The 8,412-nt window shown below is 42.7% G+C and overlaps 1 pseudogene; it reads right to left on the bottom strand.

Annotated features, from left to right (window-relative positions):
- Window positions 1-6,728: 6,728 nt before the first annotated feature.
- LOC111730983 lies at window positions 6,729-6,848 on the bottom strand (annotated as a pseudogene).
- Between the last annotated feature and the right edge of the window lie 1,564 nt (window positions 6,849-8,412).

Raw genomic sequence — 8,412 nt, 5'->3', positions numbered from 1 at the left:
AGGTGGTATCTAAAAAAAGCCAGACTCAGGGAAACAGAGAGTAGAATGGTGGTTACCAGAACCTGGGGTTTGGGGAATTGGGGAGATGAGAGTCAGAGGGTATACCCTCCCAGTTATGAGGAATAAGTTCTGGGGATCAAATGCACAGAATGATGATTACAGTTAACAACACTGTATCACACACTTAAAAGTTGCTAAGAGAGTAGATCTTAAATATTTTTACCACACACACACAAAAAAATGGTAATTATGTGACAGAATGGAGGTGTTAGCTAACACCATGATGGTAATTATATTGCAATATATAAACATATCAAAACAACACATACACCTCAAACTTACAACTTGTTATAAGTCCATTACATCTCAATGAGGCTGGGGAAAATTTTTAATAATAAATAAAGAAGTCCTCAGAATAACACCACGGGGAAAAAGAGAGAATGGGAGAGAAAATCAGGCACTCGAGAGAAATCTCACTCAGCTCTCCGCCTTTTTCTCCTTCCAGGAGGGGTCGCTGCTGCACGTGATAGCCAACCCCATCCAAAGCCAGCACTTGGAATTTTCCTCTCTGCTGCAACCGCCCCTGCCCTTTGACTTAGCTCCTCAAAAACACATAGCAAGGTAAAAATGGTCACTGAAAACAGATTTAAGGCAGGGGTGGTGGAAGCAAAGAGGTAAAAGGAAACTCAGACTGGAAAGCATGTCCAAAGTCATCAACCATAGTTTTTGTTTCATTTTTCATGTAGCCTGCTTGTGTTGGTATATATTTTAAATTAAGTTTTTATTACGTAAAATTTCAATCATTAAAAAAATTACAGATAATAGTTCAAGAAAACCCCATGCACCCATCTGCCAGATCAACAACTATCAACTTTAGTTATCAGTTCATATACCCTCTCTTTCCATTCTTTTTTTTTTTTTCTTCAGTTTTTAAAAGCAAATCCAAGACATTGAATCACTCCTCTGGCAAATACTTCAGGATGTTGCTCTGACAGATAAGGATTCTTTTTTTATTAAACATAACCACAATACCATTGTCATAACAAATTAAATTAACAACAATTCCTTAATGTATTCTACTTGTGTGTATTGTGGAGTTTTCTTTCCCCAAGAATGGACACTTTTATTGAATGCTTATTAAGTGCCAGACAATATTAGTACCCACATTTTACTGATAGGAAAGTTGAGACTTGCACTCATCAGTTAGTATTAAAGGTGACTCAGAAAATAAGTTTGTTCTTATTTGGCACAGCTGGTGGCCACTCATAAACAGAGAGAAATCTTGAGTGAAAAACTTGCAGGAGAGCATATGACAGAAAAGGAGAAGGAATTTGGGAGGAAAGCAAATGGCGAAAGTTATACTATCAACCCTCTGATTTCACCCTTATCCGTAAGCCCTATCTTACTTACATCAGCCATCTTTCCAATACCAGATAGATATGTCTGAATCATAATATCTAGCATTTACATAGTTTGAGTTTGTATTATCAACCCAGTTTGTTGGGAAAACTGACAGCCAAGTGATGTTGCACAGGGCCAAAGAAGAAGTTCATTGATTCTGTACACAGTGGATCAGGGATGTGCATTCTTTACTATGGTTCCAGATCAGGGACATGAGGATGCAAAAAACTGTATTAATGTAATAAAAGTTAATAACTTATTTTGTAGATGTCTTTATTTTCTGTACATGAATTTCTACTGTTTGCTTACTATAGAGTAAATTATACATCCTGTGCACTATACTATATTGTGAGACCATATCAGGCTAAGGATATGTTTTATTTAACTATCTTCCCCTGTTGTATAACACTATTCTTGATGCAATAGAAAAGACAAAAAAAAAGTAAGTTGAAGTAAAATTAATTCAATTTAACATTAATTTTACTAAGCTATTCTAGCTCACTGTAAAGAATAGTTTATGTTTTGGAAACTTTGAACTAGGAGCCTGAGCTGTTCCTGTCAGAAACCATCTGATCTTGACCTTATATAAGTCTTTTCTTCTTTTTACCTTAATTCAGTCACCGATGAAGTAAGGGAATTGGGATGCATTATCCCCAAATCCTTTTATCTGGGACACTCTATGATCTATCAGTAATTTAAAATCGCATTTAATTCTTATGGCCATGTCTTAGATCTAAAGACTCCTGGAAACGAGTTATTGCAATCCTGAAATAAGGTACAGAGTACTTGTTTTTAAGCATTTGTACTGATTTTAAAATATTTTATTTTTAAAATAACTTTACACTTACAGAAAAGTTATCTTAAATTTCAATGTCTTATTTGGGAGTCTTGCCTTAAGTCTGGGAATAAAATAACAGATCACAGACTTCGAAGTTACCTTTGAAAATAGACTATCAAATAAATAAATAAATAAATGATAGATGATTCTTCATGCTGAAGAAACAGTATAAAAACATAAAAGATAAGTAAAATAATATCAAATTTATATTAAATACTATATTACATTAAATACGATAACACATTTAAATAAATTTAATAACAACTAGAATGCCTCTGACTTAACGGAACGATTTTTGTTTTTATTTACAAATGCCATGGGTTTTGTAGTACTTTATACTTGCTATTTCATCATAGCATTTTTCCATATAACTCCTTTAAATGGCTGAAAACTAGCCATCTTAGAAATGTGCCACAATTTATTTGATTTTTAAAATATATTTAACGATTTCCAATGCATGGTGACTGAAAGCAACATCTCGGCATATCATGGTATGGAGTTCATGTAAGAAATTCTGTAAAGAGCGAGTCTTCCAAACGCCCTCGGAAATAACTAGGAAGCAGGAAGAGCATATGCGAAGGTCATGTGTTGGGAGAGAGTGTGCTGTGTTCAGGGTCTCGGGAGACCTTTGTGGCCAGAGCATGGAGCAGGGGTGGAAGGGCAGCCCAGCTGAAAAGATGGGACCCAACCCTCTGCACTATTACGTCTTAGGGAGAATTGCTTTGAGCGTATGCATTTTCTACAATGTCATTCTAAAGAACATATCCTTCTTCTCCATGGTGAGGCACTGGATATTTGTTACCTCCATTTAGTATTTTCACCAAATTAATAAACGTAGCAAATAAGGAATGTCAGAAAACACAGCTTACTTCAGCATCAAAAATCAGGAAGGAAAATAGCCAAATGTGACATTTAAACACTGGTCATCTAACCAGTTCAATTTGGGCAATTTCTACAAGCCTGTGAAGCTACCATAACATTGTTAAGCTGCCATCATCTGGGACCTGCAACAGACAGGCAGAGTTGGCAACTTTGTGCCAATACAATGCATCTGTTAGCCTGCCTTTGTCATGGAACAGCTAGATTCTCACCACGCATGCACTCACACCTATACACACATACACAAACACATTCACACATATGCCCATGCACACCCAAGAGCAACTCCCAGTCATACCTGGTGCAGCCCCAGAGCTGTTCCACTAAGAGCGAACATAGAAAACAAAGAAGGTTCCTCCAGAGTAGTCAATCCTTTTACTTTCTCTATAAGTTTTATTGTAGTTTGAGTCTACAATTCTGCATCTCATAGAAAAATTGAGAACAGAAATGCCAGTTCCAAGGGACTCCACAGCCCAGAATGTCTGCTTTATCCTTTCAACCAAGCTGGAAACAGAATGTGTCTGGAGATTTTCTTTATTAAATGTAGAAAGGTGGTTTTTTAAATATGATATTCTCATTTTTCCCCCACCCCCTTACTCTTGAACAGACACATTCTCCTAAAATAACCTGCTTATCTGCCTGAGCTCGAATCCCACCTTTGTCACTTATTAGCTGGTGTGATATTTGGCAAGTCTCTAAACCTCTCCGTCAGTCTCTATAAAAGCAGGATAATAATGATTATGTCTCTGTATGATAACACTCGTGAAATTAAATGAGTTCACACATATAAACACTTAGAATTGTGTCTGGCACATAATTTCTTAATAAAAATTTCCTACTATTATTATTATTGGTCATATTCATTTCAAATTAGCCAGTCTCACTTAAAAACACAAAAAGCCTTATTTCGATTATAATTATAATACATATTCATTATTAAATATTCGAAAAACAGAAAAATATAAAAAATATAAAATAGTAAAATTCTCCTTCAGAGAAACCTCTGTTGACGTTTTGACATCCTTCCAGATAGTCCCTGAGTGTACACATGAAACAGGATATACTATCACCCGCCTGATAGCCTGGGGCTCCTCGGAGACATTTGTCGTGGACACTGCTTCCAGCATCTGTGAAAACACGCTTTGTGAACCATCTCCAGGAAAGCAGGAAATAACATGGCTCAAGCCAGAAGTTCTCAACTGAGGGCAACTGTGCCCCTCAGGGGGGACATTTGGCAACATCTGGAGAAATTTTTGTCGTCACAATTGGGGGGAAAGGGATACTACTGGCATCCAGTGGGCAGAGACCAGGGATGCTGCTAAGCACCCTACAACGTACAGAGCAGTCCTCCACAGCCCAGAATGTCTGCTTTATCCTTTATCCTTTATCTGGCTCAAACTGTTGATTGTGCCCAAGTTGAAAGCCCCTGCCTTAGGTTATTTCATCTCTAGATAATAAATATTATAACCAGGAGGGTCAGTCAGCTAGAATACACTTGGTGTAGTTGTGCCTGTTAAACTTTTAAAATACTCTGTACTGGTTTTCAAGGAGCACCCCGCCCCCGGCTGCCACTCTATGTCCCCTTGCCCCTCATCCTCCAGAGCTTCCTAAGGTCCAGCACTAAATGGTTCAGACCCCTCATGGAAAGAGGAGAGGGTACCTCTACGACCAGGCCTTCCTTTTGGTGGTTGTAGCTGTTCTGATTAGCCAGGGCTGAGCCGTAGCAGCTGTTTGAGGTTTCAGACCCCCCACTGGGTGATGAAGAAGCATGTGAGAGGCCTTTCGTTCCCGCACATGTAAACACTTAATAATTTCTTCATAAATATTTCCTATTACTATCGTTATTGTTAATGGTAATATTTATTTCAAATTAGCCATTCTCTTTTTTAAAATTGAAAAGAGCTTTATTTTTCCCTGATTATAATTGTAATATGTAGTCATTGTTAAACGTTCAAACAAAACAGAAACATTTCTGTTTGTGGTAACAATTTCTGCTTGTGCCGTCTTTATAAGAGCTCTGCTGGAAAAGGGAGAAGCCACCTCTCAGAGCACCTGGAGGAAGGAAAAGTTAAAATCGATACTGTTCACTCAGAAGGAAGGGGGTCACTCCCAACGTGGAACAGATCAGATGTGCCCTGGACAGACTGCCTTTGTCTGCTTGTCCTAGGTCAGGGGCGGGAGCCTTCCGCCGTTGTACTCAGACCTTTATTTTGGGAGAAGGATTTCACTATCCAAGGGCTGGGAAAACCGTGTAGGAGAATATCTGACTATTTCTAAATGTTATCTTGAAATGAAAATAAAGAGGCTTTGTTGAGAAACTTTCCTGCTGGTGTCTGCCTCTTGGAGTCCTGAACCTTCCACTCATTGCTCTAGAAAAAGAAACTATTGATTAATTCAGGTCCTGCCAAGGAGAAAGGAGTCCTATGATCTTTGGCCAGAAATTCCGCTCGGACACAAGCAATCACACTGCCCATGCTGTTTGGTGGCTGGCTTTGAAGTTGAAACACCGTGGGCCTATTTCCCTGTAAACAAATACAGAAACACCACCACTTTCAAATGGCTGCAACAGCACAGCTCCGCAGGCTCGGCACATACTTCATTTAGCCAGTTGTCTGCAGATGAGTGTTTTCCTAAACTGCTGCAAGGAACAGCCCTATGATTAAATCTTTGTGAGACTTTCCGCGGGACAGTTTCCTGGAAGTGGAATTGCTGGGTCTTGGGCTCCACAGCCTGAGCACTCACCACCAGCTATCTTTCCTCAGAGATAGCAAAGCCCTTTCGTGTGTATGTGTTGGGGTGGGGGGCAGGGAGGAGTTGGAGAATTTTTAAGAAACCCCAGAAGACGCGTTTCCAGAACCGAATGCTGTGAACGAGGCTTGCCCCAAAGCAGAAGCCCACAGCTGCTGGAACAGATGCCATGGCCGGCTGGCCCGGCCAGCCTGATTGGCAGCTGGGTCGCCTCAGGAGCCAACCCCTCCTCTCTCGGCAGAACCCACATCATCTCGCAGGCCTAGGACCTGTGCCCAGCTGGGGCAGTGGGCTTTACCGGCCAGGACCTTGAGCATCCAGAGGAAAGTCAGCCCTGCAGCCTTCATCATGAACTCTATTCCCCCAACACTTCCCCAGCCCCCCAGTCCTGCCCCCACCCCTCCCCGGACCTCCAGGGAGTTTGAAGGAAGTTGCTGACCTGTCCCCTGGGGGAATAATTGCATTAGTGGTAAGGTGGCCTGTGGCAGCTTCGTCAGCAGATTCAAGGCTTTGGGCAGAGTAATCCTTTGGCGTCTGCTCCAGCAGCTGGTGGTCACAGATCGGGAGACACCCCCTTGCCCTAGTCCTAGCCGAGCTGTCATCCTTTCTCGCTGCACAGTCAGGGCTCTGGCTGTGCCTGACCTACCAAGGAACTCAGGGTTGCGAGGAGAGAGGAGCTCAGCTGGGACCAAAATGATGTGAGGGGTCAAAACTGAGTAAGAACCAGCAGGTCAAACACTGCAGGTATTTTTTATGTCCACGAATTTTTTTTTTTTTTTTTTTTAGGCGAGGCAACCCTTGGTTGACCTCACAGATTGCAAGGACTTTGTCAGCTTACAATCTCTTATTTTTTTATTTTTAAAGCTTGCAGCACCTGGTCTTCCTAGGTGGTCTCCCATCCAAGTACTAACCAGGCCCGACTCTGCTTAGCTTCCGAGATCAGACAGGATCAAGCTTAGTTCAGGGTGGCATGGCTGTAGCCATGGATTCCTTTTTTGCCATTCTAAGTAATACATACCCACTGTAGAATGTCAAGAAAATACAGACAAGTTAAAAACGGACTTGTCCATTAAGTGCCTTGTGATCTTCATGCCCAACCCACCAGAAACTCTGATCCTGGTCCCTGGAATCTTCCATCTGGACTGAGGAGAGAAAGTTAACTTGGAGTGAGGTTCTAGGACAGCATCTAGGACAAGCTCTGGCCCTGGAGGCGCCTCTAGAGGGAGAGCAGGTGCACTGAGGAGTCAGGGCAGGTGGCCAGGAGGAGGTGAGCCCTCAACAAGCCTGGAAGGATGGGAGGGGACTAGGCAAATAGAGCAGGAGGGGCACTTTTCCAGGGCGACAAGCCCCTCCTCCACTTTTCCTAGAGGACCCCTCCCTGATGCCTTGTGCTCCTTCCCTGTGGTCGTTCCCGTGTAGTCGTGTACTCGCTGGGAGGAACCAAGCCAGGGAGCAGTCAGTCCTGGTGTCTGCCTTCTCCAGTATTTGCCTCCCTGCTGAGGGCTTCAGGGAAAACACTATACATGCCCACACTGCCCACCTGTAAATTCACCATCTGTAACCTCGGCTGGGCCTCAGAGCTTGCCTGGAAGACCCTGCTTGAATTCCTTCCCCACAGCGGTCACCTCTAACCTCCGCCCTCTGGCCTCCTTCCACCCACCTTCTCCCCCTGCTCACTCCTTTAATCCCAGCACAAACCCCAAAGGGGCACTAGTGGACCCATTTTAGAGGAGATGAAACTGAAACACAGAGAGGTAGAATAACTTGCCCAAGCTCACACAGCCAGGAAGATACAGAACGAGCACCTAAAAGGAGAAGGGCTTTCCTAAGCCTGCGCCTTTAGCCCTGGGTTCTCTGATGCTTTCCAGGTGGCCTCTCTCCAGGCCAAAGCTGGCTCTGTACGTGTACTGCAGTGCTGTTGCAGCCATTGCCAGCGGTGGTGTTTCTATATTTGTTTACGTTGCCATCCCCTTGGGCTTGTTCAGGTAACAGGTAGCTTATTTATACCCCACCTCCATCTTTATCTTTATTCTCTCGCATTCTTTTTCTTCTGTCTCCTGTTTTAAAAGGAATTCCTCTTCTTAAATATTTTTAGTGAATTATCTCCCTTGACAGAAAAAAAAAACTGTCTTTCCTTCATGCCTCTCTTCCTATACATCTTAGCCCTGTCTCGTTCCCTTCTCAGCACGTGCTCTGCTTCCAGCTCCTCCTCCTACCCAGGGCCACAGGCTCTGCCCCTCCTTCAGAGCAACTCACCACAGGCACCAGTTACCTCTGCTAGGGTGTCCTTGGAGAGCACCTCGGTGGAAAGCAGGAGCTTCGGGATCAGACACAAGTTTCAACCCCGTATCTCCATTCCCAATCACCTCCACCTCTCAGCAGCTGTATTGCATGAAATGAATTGTTTAACCTCTCTGAGACTCAATTTCCTCACCTGTGAATTGAGGCTGGTAAGGATAAATTCTTTAGAGGCTTATTGTGAGGTCTGGATACCATTTGCAAGTATTTGCGTAAGCACTCTTCTCACGGGCTTTCCCGTTCTTTTT

This window comes from Pteropus vampyrus, unplaced genomic scaffold (genome assembly GCF_000151845.1).
Source record: "Pteropus vampyrus isolate Shadow unplaced genomic scaffold, Pvam_2.0 Scaffold10, whole genome shotgun sequence".
Lineage (NCBI taxonomy): Eukaryota > Metazoa > Chordata > Mammalia > Chiroptera > Pteropodidae > Pteropus > Pteropus vampyrus.
This window is presented reverse-complemented; position numbering and strand designations above follow the sequence as displayed.